General features: G+C 41.3%; 1 protein-coding gene across 31 annotated transcripts in view; it reads left to right on the top strand.

The window, feature by feature from the left end:
- Positions 1–19,507, top strand: part of RBFOX1 (RNA binding fox-1 homolog 1) — a 1,493,407-nt gene that overhangs the window by 1,078,076 nt on the left and 395,824 nt on the right. The window lies entirely within an intron of this gene.

Here is a 19,507-nt window from a genome sequence, read left to right as displayed (position 1 = left end):
TTTTTATCTTTTATGAACAAACCAGCTCATTAAAACGAGATCTGCTAATCAGCCAGATGGCCTCGTGATAGTGTAAATATTGGTTGTTTAATTGGCTGACCTGCTTGACACTTTCCTCCTTTAAAAAGATCAAATGGTGAATAATAATTTATGAATCTCAAGAATATGATTTCCTGATTTCATCCATATTTCAGTGGCAAATCCTAATTTCCCATTAATGTCCATTGTAGCTGCAAGAGGCTGCAATATATTCCGTAAGCATGGATGAAGATGTTCATGCACCATATCCCTCAAGAGTTAGGATGTGTAACAATTAAACTCTGTAGCAAAAAAAACACACTTTATGTTCACATGGAAATTGGGACACTTTAGAATGCATGGCCTCCCTTTACTCGTTTTATAAGAGTGAACTGCGAAATGGCTTGGACATCAATTTTTTGCACTGTTTTCATTTTAATGATTTTTTAGTGTGTGCATTCACCTTGTATTGTGATTGCTTTTGTAATAACAATTGAAATTAAAATAGTTCTGCATTTGGATATCACAGTAAACCATCATTTATTGTGATCTGAGCAAGCAACAGCAAGTCCCTGGCTTGTGCATTCTCCATTCCACTGTTCTGATGTGGTTGCAATAAGCTCAGAACCCCCACTTACAGTTTAGCTTTAACCGCAGCTTGTTATGCTTTCCAAACCCAACAAACCGTGGTTAATCCTAACTATTGTTGGTTAGAAACAAGCCATGGGTTGTTAAGCTGACTTATTTCACCAATACATCCAAGTTGGTGGCCATCATTGTCTCCTGTGGGAGTGAGTTCCCTTGTTTAACTATGAACTATGTGAAGAAGCACTTCCTTTTATCTGTCCTGAATATTCAACATTCAGCTTCATTGGAGTTCTTCTGTGATGAGAAAAGAAAAAAATATTTCTCTTTCCACTTGCTCCATGTCGTGCATAATTTTATAAACTGCTATATTGTCACCTCTTGCCCACTTTTACTCTAAACTAAAAAGTTCCAAATGCTGCAACCTTCCCTCAGTAGAGTTGTTCCATCCCCTTTAGCATTTTGGTTGCCCTTTCTTGAACCTTTTCCAACTCTACACTTATGCATTATCATCTCTCTTCCATCCAGGATAGCATAAAGCATTATAAGAATTAAAGGACAGGCAAAAACACTCAAGGAGGGTGCAAAGCAGACCTGGTGTGTGTGACTTGGGAGGAGTCCTGAGGGCCAGAGGTATGGGGAGATGCATTTGCCCCCCAAGCCTGAGGTCCCCTGCTATCTAAGAACCAGTGCAGATGCTGTAATACCCTATTCTCCACTAAGAACCTCTATTGTACCACCTTCCCCTTAAACACATACACCCCTCTTAATGAATACACCCTCCCTATCAATTTAGCTTCTCCTCATAGGGAAGACACAACTGCCCTTTGTCTTTCTGTACCTTCCCCAACTCTGGGATTTCAAGAAGCAGGACACTGCATTCTGTATTACCTGAAGCTTCTAGGTTGAAAAATAAATATTTTCTCAAGCTGAATGGTAGGAATAATCAAAGCAGTGTGATTTCTGTGGTGCCTGGTCTGGAAACCTCAGGAAATGAACTTTTGACTGCCAGTCATGTTTCCGCATTTGCTGCTGGCCATATCGTGGCAGAGTTATAGCTTTGAAGGCTGCCTTTTCCCTCACTTAGATAAGCTTTAAGAGGTGATCTCCGAATCATGTCAAGCACAGAATGAGGATTTGAAGAGAGTGACAAACACAAGGCCCGTTGCAATTCCTGTGAGCCTTTCAGTAACCAGAATCCCTGGGCTCTTGGCAGAAAGAAAATCTGTTTTACAGAAACTCTCAATAGCCCACTTCAGCATAACAGGATCTTCTTTGTTTTGTTTTTCAAGTCAGGATGTGTGAACTCAACCCAGTTACCACAAAAGGAGCACTGTATTATATATAGAGAGGGGGGTCCTCTCTGGGGGAGTCCAAACCCCCTTTGGGGGGGGTCCATTCTGCTTCTAGATTTCTGGAAACAATTTAGACCAGGGATTGAGACTATTTTACAAACTGAGGGCTACATTCCCTTTGTGAAGAAGTAATGGGTGGGGACAGATGCAAAAGCAGGATAAGGCCAGGAGAATGGAGGATTCTTCCTCTTGTACAAAAGCTTGCTTTCTAGCTGAACAAAAAAATAATAGTCTTCTACACATGAACACATTACAAGAAGCATTATCCAAGTTCAATAAGATATTCCAGCCTGACAAAAGTAATCAAGGAGGAAACAGGGCAGGGCCAGTGAGAGATGTGATCTGGGAATGGGGCATAGCCTAGGGAACATCCCCAGCAGGCCTAGAGAGCTGCATTTGGGGACTGGGTCTGAGTTCCCACCACCCCTGATTCAGAACTTTGCCACTTGATTTAAGTTTCAGAGACTGCAGGGAACTCCTGTGAAGATGTGAACAATGCTAATAGCAAAAGTCTCAAATATGGTAATGAGTGCTACAAAATTTATTGTTATACCATTTGCTTTGTAGCTTAATAAAGCCTCTTTGCCCGCCCCCGCCCCCCATTTAAGTATTGGGCCATTCAAATGAATTACAGAAATGATGACAGACAACTCTCATTTCCCCAACAACAATGCATCTTCTATCTTTCCAAAATGGACACTGACATTATATATATATATATATATATATATATATATATATATATATATATAATATTATATATATTATTATATTATTATATTATATATATATATATATTATATAATATAATAATAGTTGTTATTTATTTTCAAAACATTTTTATACAATCAATTCATATTTTATCACACATTCGTCAATTTTTGACTTCCCTCAGTTTCTCTGCCAATCTTTCATTAAAATTTCTATTGTTAACGCATTTCTAAACTTAATATTGGCTTTAAAATCACCTCTCCCCTCTTACTCTCTTTTTTACAATATTTCTTAATTTTTCACAGAGTCTCTTGAAAACCAACAAGCGTTGTCTGTACATCACATATGCTTTTCAGATATTCTGTAAATCTCCCCCAGTCCTCGATAAACTTTTGGTCTCTCTGGTATCGAATCTTCCCTGTCAGTTTATCCAATTCTCCGTATTCAGTCAATTTCATTCTCCATTCTTCCACTGTTGGGATTTCTTCCTGCTTCCATCTTTGCACCAGAAGTATTCTTGCTGCTGTTACTGCGTATTGGAAAAGTTTATGATCTTTCTTATTAATTTCATTGCCTACCAATCCTAATAAGAAGGCCTCTGGTTTCTTAACAAACTTATATTTCAACATCTTTTTCAGTTCATTATATATCATTTCCCAGAAGCCTTTCACCCTTTTACACTCCCACCACATGTGATAGAAAGTTCCTTCTTTTTCTTTACATTTCCAACACTTGTTACATGTTTTATACATTTTAGCCAGTTTAACTGGCGTTATATACCATCTATAGACCATTTTCATTACATTTTCCTTCAACGCAGTACACGCCGTAAATTTTAACCTTTCCTTCCATAATTTCATCCAATCATCATATTGTATATTATACCCAAAATCTCTGGCCCAATGTATCATTACCGATTTAACCTCTTCATCTTTTGTGTGCCATTCCAGCAGCATTTTATACTTTTTGGACAAATTTTTATACTCATTGTTTAGTACCTCTGTTTGAAATTTTGATTCTTTTTCTTCATATCCACACTCTTTACAATCTTTTTTAAACATTTCATTAACTTGATAGTAATGCAACCAATCATAAACAAATTCTTTCACTTCTTCATAAGTTTTCATTTTCCATTTTCCCCCAACACTGACATTTTATAGACCTTTCTTGGCTTGAAGGTGGGGCAGAGCTGACACCCTGACTCCCTTTTCATCGTTCCTCATTGTGGGGTCCTGTGGTGATTGTGATTCCAGCGATCTCTTGGAGCCTTGCTTTGTTTTTTAACCTGTAAAATATTATTAGAGTTTAAACATCACCATGCCCTATCTTCATGAAGCCAAATCAGAGTAAAGGCAAAGCTTCCAGATTTGTGGGTTAAAAAAAGAAAGGGAAAAAAGTGCCGAATAGCAGTTCACAACACTATCCGTGCTGATAGTATTACTGCCTAGATTATCTCAGTAATAGATGTTGGCACTAAACTATGGTCCCTTTTGGAGTAGGAGCTTGTCATTAGAGCTCCTGTAGCCACACCCTCAAGGAAAGTCCAAAAATGCAGGTAGTACAGAGCATAATATACAATTAATTAGGATAAGCTAGCAGTCATATAATAGTGGGCTGGTAAAGGATAGCGTAATTGTTAGCATGCTGGAATTAAGCTGGGAAGATCTGGATTCACATTCCTGAAGACCTGTGGGAGGCGAGTGTAATCCTAAACTATGTGGGAGTAAGCTCCACTGACTCAGGGTATTCTTGGCTTGTCTGCTTGCATTTGAACATCTTTTAAAACTTTGCAGCTTACACTGAACTTCCTGGTGCTTGTTTGTGTCCATAATACAAACAGGCCTCTGATAGTCCTTACACTGTGAGCCTAACTAGTAGTCTGTAGCATTCTGAACAGCTCTGGGTGACTTCTATTTGTTTCTTTGTGTTAAAGCAGAGCAGTGTAGGGTGAAAATAAAAAAATAAAATAAAAATAAGCTTTTTAAAAATCCTCCAATGCTGGGCTTTAACAACTTGCTAATTATAGAAATCCAGATTCCTTCAGTTATCAGACATTGCATATCTTTACTGTACATGGTATTAGTAAAGTTGATGTGAGGGGCCTATAATACTATATCTGGTGGTCGATACCATGATCTTCCATTTTTAAATTTGCCTCTCCTGCATTTCATTTTTTTTTAATGTAGGTGATTTAAAAAGAAGAAGAGGAGGAAGAAGTACTTATTGCAAAGCTGAATGTTTACAAAACATTTTCCAGCTCCCAGTGTCAAAATGTTTTCTGTAAACATTGCTTACATCTTTCTAACTGTGGTTCACCATTCTTCTTCAGAGTGTTTGGTGCATATGCGATTGAATTTAATGAACACCCTGGTTCAGAGGTTTTGCAGGAGACAGGAAAGGTCTATGCTGTGTATTTTTCAAAAGGCATAAATATTTGTAATATAAGCAAGAAGAATAGGAGGCCTTTCAAATTCACTACAGTATTGTTGTTTTTATGTGGAGCTTCTGCAATTATACTGTCACTTATGGGAGCCGAATGCAATAAAATTCAGCTTTCTCATACCAACTCCCAAACTTTTGAGGCACTCAGTCTGAAGTGTCACATATATTCACAATAGTATATGAACAGTCCATTATGCTTAACATCCCACCAGACTCTAGCCTGACCAACAAATGGGGCCAAAGGGTGGGGAAATGCAAATACAATGAGACTTGATCCTAGTGCAGCCTTCCTAAATCTCCCAGATGTTTTGGAATATAGTTCCCACTAGCTCTGACATTGGGTATGCATATTGGAGCTGAATGAAGATTTCATCCAAAATATCTGTGGGCACCAGGTATTCTGTCCTGAATACCAGTCTTGTCCAGTTCAGGTCAGGGACATGGTAGATCAAGACAAATTGTATCAGGACCATGGACAGCTCCCGGTGGACCCTGCTAGCTGAGATTGGGAAGGTGCTGCATCAGCAAAGATACAGAGTGGCCTGAAGCCTTAGAAAGGCTGTGACGGCTTGACTTTTCCAGTTTTGTGCTCTTTTCCATGCTATATTTAAAGGAACATCAGTCTATTTTGCAGTTGTATAGTACTGTGTGGTTGTGAAGGAGGGCAGACTGCAGCCTCACATATTGATGATGCAAGAGTGATGTCTCCATCCCAGGGCACCGTAGAAAGGGGTGATGGCTGTTCCACCTCAAGAGGGACATTATCTGAACCAGAGTCCTCCTGAGGCCAATAATGTGAACCTTAGGAAGTGGATATGACTTCATGGACACTCAGGACACAAACATACACCAGCATCCTTCAGTGTCACCCTTTTACTGTCTTCCATGCACGGGAACAGGTACTAAAGAACAATACTGTGATGAAGGCTAACCCCCACCCCACACACAGAGTGACTGGGAATTTGATACAGTTTGTGTGGGTGAATGTGAGTGCACAAAATGTCTCTGTGTATAGAACCCTGGGGTTCATTGCAACACAAACACCCTCCACACACATATCCACTCATCCTCTATAGGACTTAGCTTTCTGAAAGAGCTTCATTTAGTTGAGATTATTATGTTTATGGTCCAGAGAATGGTCTGAGGGCCTATAATACAATTTTCCTGCTGAAGTTAATAGGTTTTCCCCTATATGCCACCCATACAAGAGACCACCTGGTAAAGCATATGCAAACTGTTCTGAGCTCTCCGAGATGCAAGTGACATAAATTGAAAGAAAGACAGAAGAGCTTTGGCCTTAGAGGCCTATGGGATTAAAATCACTGTGCCCTCATTCCTTTCTTTCCTCACACCATCTAATAAACTCAGTCGAATAAAAACTTTTCCCACAACAAGAAGAGGTGCAGCCATTTGATAGAACCTTGTAATTATGTTAGGGGCAGGGGACAAATTTAGTTTGGTTCACAATTTAATACAACCAACCAAATGCATATTTCCAAAAACAATATGCAAGCAAAAATAGAGCTAGATTTGAAAGCCACACTTCTCCACGTTTTGTAATGTAGTTCTACAACAGCAACAGCAACAAACCGAGTTTGTTAGGGGAAAGTGTACACTAAAATACATTTATGACTCAGTATAACAAGAAAAAAAATCCATTGCACTTTTGAAAATTGCTTGCAACATTGTGTGTGTTTGACAATAATTGAATGCAAATATGCATATGCTAGGATAAATTTGCAATAAAATGCAGATGGGTTTTCATGAGTTTTTTTATAATAAATAAAATAAAATAAATAACAAGTGGATGTAGAAATGTAGTGAACCAAATTTAAGATTGGAAAACTAAGAAGAAAGAAACTGAAATGGTGTCGCGGTTCAAAAATTGTTCAGCAAAGGGCAACCAAGGTGATCCTATTAGGAAATGTTGCAGTATTTAGGACTTTTTTGTTTAGAGAAAAGGCAAGTAAGTCATGACAAGACAGATGTTTGTGAAATTATTCATGGCATGGAGAAACTGGATAGAGAAAGTGTATTCTCCCTCTCGGAACTTGTGGTCATCCAGTGAAGCTGAATGCTGGAAGATTCATGACACATAAAAGAAAGTTCTTCACATATTACATAGTTAAACTAGATAGTGATCACCACCAAGATGGATAACTAAAAAAGGATTGGAAAATTTCATGATGGCAATTATTTGCCTTCATAGACAGAGGCAGTTAAGCTTCTAAATGCCAGTTGCTAGAATCCACAGGAGGAGATAGTGCTCCTGTGCTCAGGTCCTGCTTGTGGATTTCCCACAAACATCTGGCTGGTTATTGTGAGAACAGGATACTGGACAAAATGGACATTGCCTTGTCCAGGAGGCTCTTATGTTCCATCCAGCTCTGAAGCAGATTCAGAGGGATGGGGTCACCATCTGCAGAGCCATGAGGTCCCAAACCATTCAGGCCAGAAGTGTGGCCACATCAGACTCCTACAACCCAAAAGTGAAAGCCTCCTGTGGACGTAGCATCTCTCCATGAATAAATTCTAGCAAGTACTGTATTTTGTGAGCAATCCAGTGTGCTGATAAGCTGCTTTTTTTGCCTTACCTTGCCCTGGTTGGGATTTGACTGAACTACTAGACTTGACTTGCCATGACCCTGTTCTTTGGGATGTGGCCTCTCGTCTGTCAGTGAGTGCCCCAATATCAACCTGGTCTCCCTTGCGAGCCTAAGCTGGAAGAAGGCAAGACAAAATCGACAGATTCATCCATTCCTAATTAATATTGATTTTCTTTATTTAGATTTTCTTTAGTTTCCAGACCAACTTGACTCATATCTATTGACCCACAAACTCTTCACTATTTATTTTATACAAGTTTATCTTATAATTCAATCTGTTGGTTTCTAAGGCTGCATATGAATTGGTTGTGTGACAGGAGAAGTCCTAAGAATGATAGAAGTTTGGTTTGTGTTCTTCTGAACAAATCCCACCCATTTATTATATGTATTCTAGAATTGTGCTGGGACATGCTGGCTTAGCACTGTAGTTGGGAGCCAAAGGAAGCTCCAGTATCATAACCCAAACTAAGTTGGCAGATAAAGTATTTCCAATGTAAATAGAAGCATGACAGGGATTGCCAGGTGTTTCGGGGTTTCGTTTTGCCAATGGGGACATTTGGGATTTTGAGAAAATAGCATGGGTATTGAAAAGTGTGACATAGCACAAAATGGCCACCACAGCTGAAACAGAAGAAAGAGAGACAGAACCACAAAATGGTGCAGGCATCACACACACAAACATCAATTAAAAAGCACCCACATCACCCACCATTTCTGCACCCATTATGTTTAGAATCAAAGATAGAGTTGGTGTCTGTTTTAGGGAATGTGTTCAGTGCAAGAGAGGGGGAGAAAGACCTGAACATGATAAGTAAACGTACTTAGATCAGGGAACATCCACGGACAGTTCCAAGTGGATCCACCATCTAAGTCTGGAAGAGTGTTGCTTCAGCAAAGGTATAGAGTTGTCTGAAGCCTTATGGAATCTCACAGGGCTTGTCCTTCCAATGAGCTCATGCATCCTCTCAAGCATTTTGATGGTGCAATTCTTAAGACCTTTTGCCGGCACCAGGTACTGGTTGACACACTGACACCCATGGACATGGTATTGGCAGGAAAACATGACAAGCAAGCCAAAATGGGAACTCCAAGCATCAGGCTGATCATGTTTTGACCCTGGTTCTTTGACCTGGGTAGCCAAGGAAGGTTTCTAGAGAATGGCCAAACAACAAAAACTTGGGAACTTGAACTTGTATGGAAACACTTGGACTTACAGTGCAAAGCCTGCATATCTTTGTTGGTGTGGCTTGCTAAATTGCTTCAACGGTATCAGACTAGAGCTGGTCAGCAAACAACAGGCAGAGAGACTGAGGCTCTGAACATAGGAAGGAATGTAGAAAACTTGCTTATACTAAGTCAGACCATTGTCAACTCAGTATTGCCTGCTCTGACTGGCAGCTGTTCTCTACGGTTTCAGGCTTGGAACATCCTTAGCCCTATTTGGAGATGTCAGGGATTGAACTTGGGATCTTCTGCATGCAAAGCAGATGCTCAAACAATGAACTGCAGCCCTTCACACTCTGGCTTCTGCCATTGTCCAAGAGATCAAGGACTATTGATGGACTGTTCCTCCCACTTTAAACAAACAAATATATAGGCAAGAGGGAGATCAGCCTGGCCCCATCCATCAGTATTATTACTGCATCCCATATTGTCATTATCCACTTGCCCATTGAAGGAGTTCAGAATTTCCCCCCAATTAGAACATATTAAATACATACAGTATAGGATGCGGGTGGCACTGTGGTCTAAACCACAGAGCCTAGGGCTTGCCAATCAGGAGGTCGGCAGTTCAAATCCCCATGATGGGGTGAGCTCCCGCTACTCGGTCCCTGCTCCTGCCAACCTAGCAGTTCAAAAGCACATCAAAGTGCAAGTAGATAAATAGGTACCGCTCCAGCGGGAAGGTAAACGCCACTTCCGTGCACTGCTCTGGTTCACCAGAAGTGGCTTAGTCATGCTGGCCACATTACCTGGAAGCTGTACGCCAATAAAGCAAGATGAGCGCCGCAACCCCAGAGTCATCCGCAACTGGACCTAATGGTCAGGGGTTCCTTTACCTTTACCTTTTAAATTCATACAGTGGTTAGAGGATTAAGGCATATTGACCCACAAGAAAGTGACTTATACTGAGTCAATCCCTTGGTCCATCTGCCTCAGTAATGTCCACACATTGACAATGGCTCTCCAGGGTCTTAGGCAGGGATCTCTTGCAGAGCTACCTGGAGATGCATGGAAAGCAGATACTCTGCCACTGAGCTATGCCCCTTCCCCAAATGAAAAATACCCAGAAAGAGCCAGTTAAAGCATTCCATTCAAACACACCAGTAGTCTCCTGAAATCAGGTCTCTGACATGTGTATCATTTGAGGCTGTGCAATTTACTTTCATCCAGAAATTTGATTGTTTACTTCTGACATGACTTTGCTGAAAGCTGGCAGCGACATCTGAGGAGTTAAACAGGATGGTGAGGGGAGTACACTCTGTTCTGTTTGTAACAGATCCTCTCACTTTGACCACCAATCGCTCCCATCAGCAACCCATCTTTTCCAAGCTGGTCTGGGTGGGTTTTTTCTTTTTCTTTTTCTGTGGTCTTTTTTTTTTTTTTTTTTGTCTTTTTTGGTCCATCTCATTCAGAAGCTTTGTTAATTCGCCGCCTTGAAATGGAAGTTTCATACACATTGACATAATTAATGAAGAGGCAGGCAGCATGCTCTACCAATTAACACCACAGGGAAAAGCAAAATTGGCTTCCTCTTCGCACATTGTGCCAAAGTTAAGGGCTGTAACACACAGCAAATAAATAGAGATGCTTTTAATGAGCTGCAAGATCGAGCCGAGGAAATCGGGAAGGATGTTGGGTAAACACTGCCAACTATTTAGACTGTTAAGAGTAATTGATGAGCTTAGTTAAAAGTTTGGGGCGGTGGGTGGGATGGGGGTGGGGTTTTCAGGGGTTGAGTTTTATCTACTGTATGAATTGTTTGCCAATTAAGCAGGGTTTGCTAACAACTGAGGCTCAGCAGGCCTCAGGTTTACCATTCTTAGGGCCCAAACCTGGAATCCATAAAATAGCAATAGTTGATCTGTTTATTTTTTAGGCATCCCATTTCAAGTATCAAAAATGTAAATGGTGAATGGAGCCAGCAAGCATATCGTAAAACTTGGTCCCTTCCAACTCTACAATTCTATGATTGTATAAGTTGAATCCTGCTTCCCTTGCTGGCTATGTTCTGATTCTACAGTTGGAGTCATTAAATCCCTGAATATCAGTCGCTGGGACTCACAGAGTGCTATTGTCCTCAGGTCCTGCTTGCAGGCTTCCCACTGGAACATCTGGTTAGCCACTGTGAGAACAGAATGCTGGACTAGAAGGGACATTGGCCTGATTCAGAAGGGCCTCTCGTACATTCTTATGAATTCTCTCACTCATGTACAAATACCTTGCAATATTAAATGGCTCTCCTAGCAGTTTTATTTAGTTTTTCTCTCTCTTCTGGCCGTTTTCCTTTATGACACTTTCACACGTATTCTTATACTGAGACAGGCCATTGGTCTGTTCAGCTCAATATTGCCTACACTGACTGGCAGCAGCATGCCAGGATCCCAGAAACGATTCTTTCTCCAGCCCTACATGCAAATGCTGGGAACTGAACCTGGGGCCTTCTGCATGCAAAGTATTGCAGGAACACTAGGCTGCGGCCCTTCCCAAAAGGGAGATGACTTGTGGTCAATGTATCTGAAGCACTGCCTTCACTCATATCAGCCTCAGCCTCTCATTCTTCAGCAAAACTTGTTAAGCTGGTGAGAACCAGGGACAGAGGCTTTCTGTTTTATCTCTCATTGTGGGTGCTGCCTCTGGTGGTATGTAGATTTGGCATGTGAGGATGCTATGTGTACAAGGCTCCTGCCCCAGGCCTCAGACAAGCTTCACACAGGCCTGGTATTGGGTGCTAAGACTGACAGAAGTGGCCCTGTTAATAGTTCTTCTGCCTTCAGAAGCTCAGGTTGGGGTGGCTTAGCCCAGAAGATGGCATTCTCTGTAGTAACCCCTAAATTGTGCAACTCCCTTCACACAGAGATGTTTGGCTTGCACAGTTTTCCACCCCTGCATTGTATTCTTGCAATAACTGTGTGGGGTATATTAGGCTGAGGAACTGTGACTGGCCTAAAGTTACCCACTGAGCTTCATGGCCAAGTGGGACTAGAACCCTGGTCTCCCAGGTCCTAGTCTGACACTCTAACCACTACACCACACTGGCTATTTTGACACTTGAGATGCAAATTTTCAGGACCCGCCTTATTTCTGTAAGTTGTTTAAAATTATTTTTATTATTGTGTTTTAATGTTGTAACCAACCTTGGGACCTTAGAGTGAAGGGCAGGTAAATGATGATGATGATGACCAGAGGCACCAGCTTGTGAGGGCAATTGGTGCTGGTGGGGGACAGCATTGCACTAGTGATGTCAGGATGTCGGGAGGAGGCAGGGGTGGAGCCGAATGTGATGGCTACACTGCTCAATGGCCGGCAGCTCATCCTCCACTTCCTCTTGGTGCCGCCACCAACGGGAGGATGCTTTGACTCTCCTTCCCCTCTGTGGCAGGAGAAGGAAGAGAAGGAGCTTGTCTCTGGAGCACACCGTGCTTGGCTCTGTGTTTCAGCTGTTCACTTTTCAGACATGGGGGGGGTAGCCCCTACCCCCACAAAATATGGGGGGCAGAAGGGTTTGACCCTAGAAGCCAGCACCCGTAATGATAACACATTCCTCAGCAAACACAGACCCCCTGAATGTTGGAAGCTTAAAAGCCATTAGGTGAGGAACTTGTAACATAAAACAAGATGGGTCTGCTGCATGCTGACAACTCAGTGTCAATGTCTGCTCTTTTCTAGGGGAAGAACAAACACTGTCACACAAAATGATGATGGTCATGATGATGATATTCCCATGAAATAATTACCTTCCTTTCCCTTCCCTAACTTACTCTCTGTGGCCCACCCCCTGCCAAATCCTTCAAAACCAAAGCATTGTGGTCAGTATGCAATTAATAAGGTCTAAGCCTTCATCATCCTACCTTTTGTTTGTAGGTAGTGGATGTGCCAGCTCTAATCACTAATAAATCCATCAGCTTTGAGGGTTTTCCCCGCTCACTTCTACTGAATTCTTAGTGTATGTGACAGCCTGTGGTTCTGTCAGAACGAATTGTCCCTTGTGGAAAGTTGGTGGCATGGGAAAGCGACAACTTAATGGAAGTTAAAACACTCTAATGGCAGTGTCTGGTGAAAGTAGGGGGGAGAGTCCTCCACAGCATGTGCCTCAGCTTTTGAAAGAGTCTCTTCACATTGCAAGCTCCGGGGCAGATATTAACAGCTTTACAGAACTCTTGTTTACAGGTATTTATTAAGTGAAATACAACACACTGAATGCAGTTTACTGAAGAATTGGCCAGCATTCGTCTGGGCTCAAGGGGTCCCCCATAACCCTGTGATCATATCTGTGTGGACTACAGTGTTCAGAGAGTTGCTGAAAGGTGTTTTATTTCAAAAGCTATGTAGGCAGACAAGCTTACGCACAAAGCTAAGATGTGTAAATGCCATCCTTGTACTGAAGAACTGTAAATAAGGTTGGAGACGGAACAGCAACAGCTGTAGAAAGCTATTCAGTGAAGCATAGGTTTCACGGAAGAAAGACCATCAATGGCCACTAGCCATGACTACATTCTACCTCTATGCCTCTGAATACCATTGCTAGGAATCACAAATAGAGAATGGGCAGTTTCACTCAGGTCCTGCTTTCAGGCTTCTTGGTAGGGCATCTGCTTGGTCACTATGAGAACAAGATGAGGGATTGCATGGGCCATTGGCTGATTTAGCAGGCTACTGTGTTTTGACTTTCTTAAGCACTATCAATGACTGTTGTTTGTGTTTTCAGGGATCACGAATCTGTGGCCCTCCAGATGTTGTTGAACTCCAGTTCCCATTAGCCTCTGCCAGCATAGCCAATTAAGATGAATGATGGGAGTGGTAGTCAGCAACATCTGAAGGAGCAAGGCTTCCCCACTGTTGTAGACAATATTGAGCTAATTGGAGCAATGGCATAAGGCAACTTCCTGTGTTCTTTTGTAGCCCAGCAATATCCAGATAGCAACAGGTTTTCAGATATCTGCTGCTATTTCCCATTCCCTGCCTCAATAAAAAATTACTTTTTGCATTAAGCCTATCAGGACTCTAGCCAGCTGGGGTACCTGTGTCTAAGGTGTGAGGCTGAAAAATTGGGCCAGGTTGGTGGATTTTTTCTTTGCCCCCTGATTTGGAAATAGTCCTAAAACCCAAGGGGAGTTCTCAATATATCCTCATTCTCATTTAATAATAAATAAATCCAATTCTCTGATTTATATTATTTTATTGTGGCTTGTTTCTTTTTTTAAAATCATGGACACGTCTACTGTAGGTCAGAAGTGATATGCTTGTATAGACTTTGGGAAGCAGTGCATTCTGCTGTTCCAAAACCTGTCCTCCATTTTCTCAAAAGTTTCTTTCCCTGAGAAAGAGGCTTTCAGGGTATTTTTCTGCCTCAGGGCATTATAGAAATTTTGGACAGTGTGGGGTTTTAAGCTATGTTATTGTTGTGAGGGGTGTGTGTGTGTGTGTGTGTGTGTGTGTGTGTGTGTGTTCTTCCCAGTAAACATTTATCCAGCATTTTGCAGCCTCCTCAGTTGTCATTGCTTTCTGATCTGAAAAATGTCCATAGGGATAATTCTCTCACATTGTTTTGCCATGAGCTTTAACTGAAGAATTAGCACCTGGGAAGGCTGCAGAGCAAAGGGATATGATTTGCAGAATGAAAGAATGGACACTTATAGAACCCATTAGATTTTCACCAAAAAATTCTCTCCTCTTTGAGAATTCTTTGAACGAATTTTCTCATTAATTGATGGAGAGTGGGTGAGGATTTGTGGGTGGAGGGATAATTTTTTGCCCAGCCCAGCAATAGCAGAGAGTGAGGAGCAGACAATGAATGTCTGGAATTGAAGGCAGAAGAACTGGAGTCAATAAGTCTTAGGAAATGCAAGAGCTGCTGCTGAATTTTTCTCAAGGTGGCTTGCAGGGTAGACCAAGATGTTCCTCTTTGAGCAGAACTGGGATGGATTTATAAGGGGGAGAAGATGGGAATAATGCTTGGACCAATGAGCAACATCTCCCAGCCAGTGATTAGTAGGTGGTCTACCTTTGTCTGCGCCATAAAATGGCAACATTCCTATTAACCTCTGAACTCAAAGAAGGATCAGTTCAGGAACCTAAAACTTCAACAAGAATCCAGCATCCAAATTCAGGCCCACAAATTACACTGTATAATTCCTCTTCTTGGTCTTGAAAGAATACTGCAAAAAGAATTCACAGGTTTTCACTGAAACAGAAAGTTGTTATAGACCTTTCAGATAACCAAAGAGTTGTCTGGAAGCCAATCAGACCCTGATTTATATGGGGCCCCTTTCACTTCTGCAGTGAGCAGAGCATTCAATTGCCTTGTTCAGCTTTCCGCTGCTTTTCTTTTGAAGCAAACTGATACTATTAAGGAGAAGAGAGCTGATTAATTACTAGCTTCCTTTCTGCTGAACATAAGTGAGGGGTCCATCATCACTCTCCAGGACATTTTTCCACCTGTAAAGCTACTGGATAATTCACTGTATTGACCAGTTTTACCTTGTCCTCCAAAGACAAATGCTGCTGTTGCTGATGATATTTTATTTTGTTTTATTTTGGCTTAAAACCAATAGGACACATGAGGCAAAGAAGCAGGGCAAAGTAAAATGCAGGAAAAGTTAAGAAAACCTGAAAGTATGAAGTTAAATACAGTGGTACTTTGGTTCTCAAACTTAATCCATTCTGGAAGTCCGTTCCAAAACTAAAGTGTTCCAAAACCAAGGCGCGCTTTCCTATGGAAAGTAATGCAAAATGGATTAATCTGTTCCAGACTTTTAAAAACAACCCCTAAAACAGCAATTTAACATGAATTTTACTATTTAATGAGACCATTGATCCATAAAATGAAAGCAATAAACAATATACTGCAATCCCACAATCAATCAATTAGTATTGACCCACAATCTGTGTGGGTTCCGCACAGTCACAAAAAAACAAAACAAAAAGAGTCACAGAAACAAAAACACAATAATAAATAGCAAAAACAGACAGACGTCAGTGTAACACTAAAAATGGATGTGTGGCACTCAAATTGGAAATGTAACACTCAAAACGGAGCACGTTCAGCTTCCGAAAAAAAGTTCAGAAACTGGAACACTTACTTCCGGGTTTGCAGTTTTTGGTTCCAAGCTGTTTGAGTACTAAGGCATTTGAGAACCAAGGTACCACTGTATTGGCATTGAAATGAGTGGGAATTAAGGTGCTAGATGCCAGCAAATCTTCATCACCACCACCATCTGCTATATATGCCAAGACAATAAAGCAGGGTGTTAGCCTGGCACTGGCACCAAGTCAGTAATTCATATGGACTCTGGGCTCATCTGCACTATACATTTAAAGCAATAGCATATCACTTCAAACAGCCATGGCTTCCCCCAAGGACTCCTGAGAAGAGCAGTTTGTGAAGGGTGCTGAGAGTTGTTAGGAAACCCCTTCTGCCACAGGCCCAAGAATTACAGCTCTGTGAGGGAAATAGGAGTGTCCAGACAGCTGTCAGCACCCTTACCAAGCCACAGTGCCCAGGATTCTTTGCCTGTTGTCTCAACCATGACACTGTGAAATGTGGCAGGTGGCTGTGCCAGGGATCAACAAGTCATATTTGCCAGCATATTTCATTTTTTAGGAGACTCACAATTGATTGAGTTTTTTTTTTTTTTTTTTTTTTACCACTCTCACAAGGACTCCCACATTAATGTCGCTTAGGTGCTAGATTCGGACTTTTCTATTTCGAAGATATAAGTGTAAACTTGTGGCAGAGGTGCTTTCAGCAGGTCTCTTGAGTGGTTACAGTGACTAGAAGGATCTTTGCTCTGATCCAGCAGGACTCTTGGATGGTGTAATGTTGCAATGAAATTGGTTATTTGCTTTAAAAGGTTAATGATATTTTTAATTAGTTAACTTCCCTTAGTTTAATTAATGTATTGGAGATTTATACAGAGTTCTGATCTGCAGGAGTCAATAGGCTATATTTGAGAAATGTGTGGACCTTCTAAGATTAATTGCAGGGTGATCAGAAAAGTGTTATGAATATCCTGTTGACGCACACTCCCCACCCCCACCCCCACTTCTTTCTTCCGACTGATCCCTGCTCTGTGCTCCTTAAAGATGTGCCCATAATGAAAAACTTCATATCTAAATAACATAATGTATCTCCACTGGTTTTTTTTATAAATGCTTTATTATCACTGTACTACTTTTGACAATTGAAGGCTATTAATCACTGTAGCAGCATGATTCATATGAATATTGATCTTAATCTCCTCATCCGGCCTGTTAAGAGTTCTGCTTAATTACATTTGATTTCAATATTAATTAGAAAATAAATGCCTTTGCTGTGGTTGCTGAAAGAATTTGTGAGAATGTTTCCACATGAATTTTAAAGTTCATGTTGGGGATGATGATGATGATGATGATGATTTTATTTATACCCCACCCATCTGGCTAGGTTGCCCCAGTGTGCACTCCTGCCAGATTCTGCTCCTGGTTATTCATGGTTCATTGTTATCAGAAATAAAATAAAATGTAACTAATAATCTGTGATTCTTTTTATTCTTAAAAACACATGAGCATAATCTGTCACAGGCAGCTCCAAATCCTCAACTCTTCCTGAAATGCAAAGGGAACCAAAGGATTTCAGAATGTTAGAACCAAAACAGGGTGGAAAGTGAGGGAAGCCAAGACTGAAATCAGATTGAGGCAGTCCCAGGTCACTCTGAAGCAAATTGGGTTCATTCAGAGCAATCCAGAATTCAAAGCATTCTTTAAAGAAAGTCAGGCAGCAGGTCTCCAAAGTGCTACAATTATATTTTATATATATATATATATATATATATATATATATATATATATATATATTCTCGTGTATAACATCTTTTGGTAAATCTTCATTTTAGTGAGAGATTTTGGGAGGGAGATAGATATATCAGATCCCATAATTTGATAATAAATGGATATTTATGAATATGCCTCACCCACTCACCAGCATCTCAGTGTGTCCAGCAATGTTTTCCGCTTTGAACGGAATGTCCATCCTTCAAAATGGGTGCTATGGGTAAATAAACACTTGTCCATGCTTTGACCACTGTTGGGTATTCTGATGTATATGCAAGTTCAAAATGGTATCAATAGTAGCACAATAACCCTAATTTGACCCTTCAATTAAAAAAATCACTCCCTTCTTCTCATATGGTCCTGTTCAATAGATGTAAATGGAAAGAAGAAAGTACGGCCACATTCACACCATTCATTTAAAGCACTATGCTACCAGTTATGGCTTCGCCCAGAGAATAATAGAATCTTGGTAAATCATAGTTTGTTAAGGTTGCTACGAGTTGTTAGGACACCGCTTGTCCACTCATAAAGTTACAATGCCCAGTGTTCCCTGTGTATAGTGATTGATCGTTAAACCACTCTGGGAACTGTAATGCAGGGAAGGGAATTGAGTTCTCCCAGCAACTCGCAGCACCCTCAACAAGCTACAGTTCCCATAATTATTCTGGGGAAACTATTACTGTTTAAAGTGGTATGATGGAGCACAATGATAAATGCATGTATGGTGTAGCCTATGTCAAATCTACCACTATCTAGGTTCTTTAGTGAACAAACGGTTTTACAATTTTGTGTGTGTAGTTGCTTCCTTCATATGTTTTGAATAAGGTAAAGGTAAAGGGACCCCTGACCATTAGGTCCAGTCGTGGCCGACTCTGGGATTGCGGCGCTCATCTCGCTTTATTGGCCGAGGGAGCCGGCGTACAGCTTCTGGGTCATGTGGCCAGCATGACTAAGCCGCTTCTGGCGAACCAGAGCAGCTCACAGAAACTCCGTTTACCTTCCCGCCGGAGCAGTACCTATTTATCTACTTGCAGTTTGACGTGCTTTTGAACTGCTAGGTTGGCAGGAGCAGGGACCGAGCAACGGGAGCTCACCCCGTCGCGGGGATTCGAACCGCCGACCTTCTGATCGGCAAGTCCTAGGCTCTGCGGTTTAACCCACAGAGTACTAGTAGTTAATGCAACATTTGACATGATTGATCTGAAACCAAGAGCAAAACCACACATATATACACATACACAAAATCCTGAATTGCAGTGAAAGAGAAGCAAGAGAGGAGGGGGAGCAGTTGTGTCATTTTGTAATATGGTTTTAAATTCAGACGGAGATGCTCACTTCTTCCCACTCCCCTGTCATTTTAGGACAGATTCAGTGGAGATTCCTGCTTTGTGGCTGCTCCCGATACTTCTAAGATTGCTCAGCAAATGCTCCCTGGCAAGATTCTCAGCTGGCACACAATCTGGCTTTATCCCCCCTCCCATCCTACTCCCCCCCCCCCACACACATAAGCTCCCAGGTGCATTTTGAGCCCATTGCCTGTACAATGCCACTTTCTGGCTTCTGGCCCATCTGTTGTAGTAATTACTGTCATGTAAACTGATTTGATTTAAAAAACAAAAAAAAACAAAAAGAATCTGGAAACCACATTGTTGCAAAATAGCCAGCTGGAGTTGCCTTCTTTGCTGAATTTTTTAAGGTGGGGATTAGGGATGCAAAGAGAACCCATCCAAGGAAGCTTTTTAGTAATTGGTTAGGGCC

The sequence above is a fragment of the Podarcis erhardii genome (genome assembly GCF_964252035.2).
Source record: "Podarcis erhardii genome assembly, chromosome: 14".
Lineage (NCBI taxonomy): Eukaryota > Metazoa > Chordata > Lepidosauria > Squamata > Lacertidae > Podarcis > Podarcis erhardii.
Note: the sequence above shows the minus strand (reverse complement) of the source record. Positions and strands in the feature narration are given on the sequence as shown.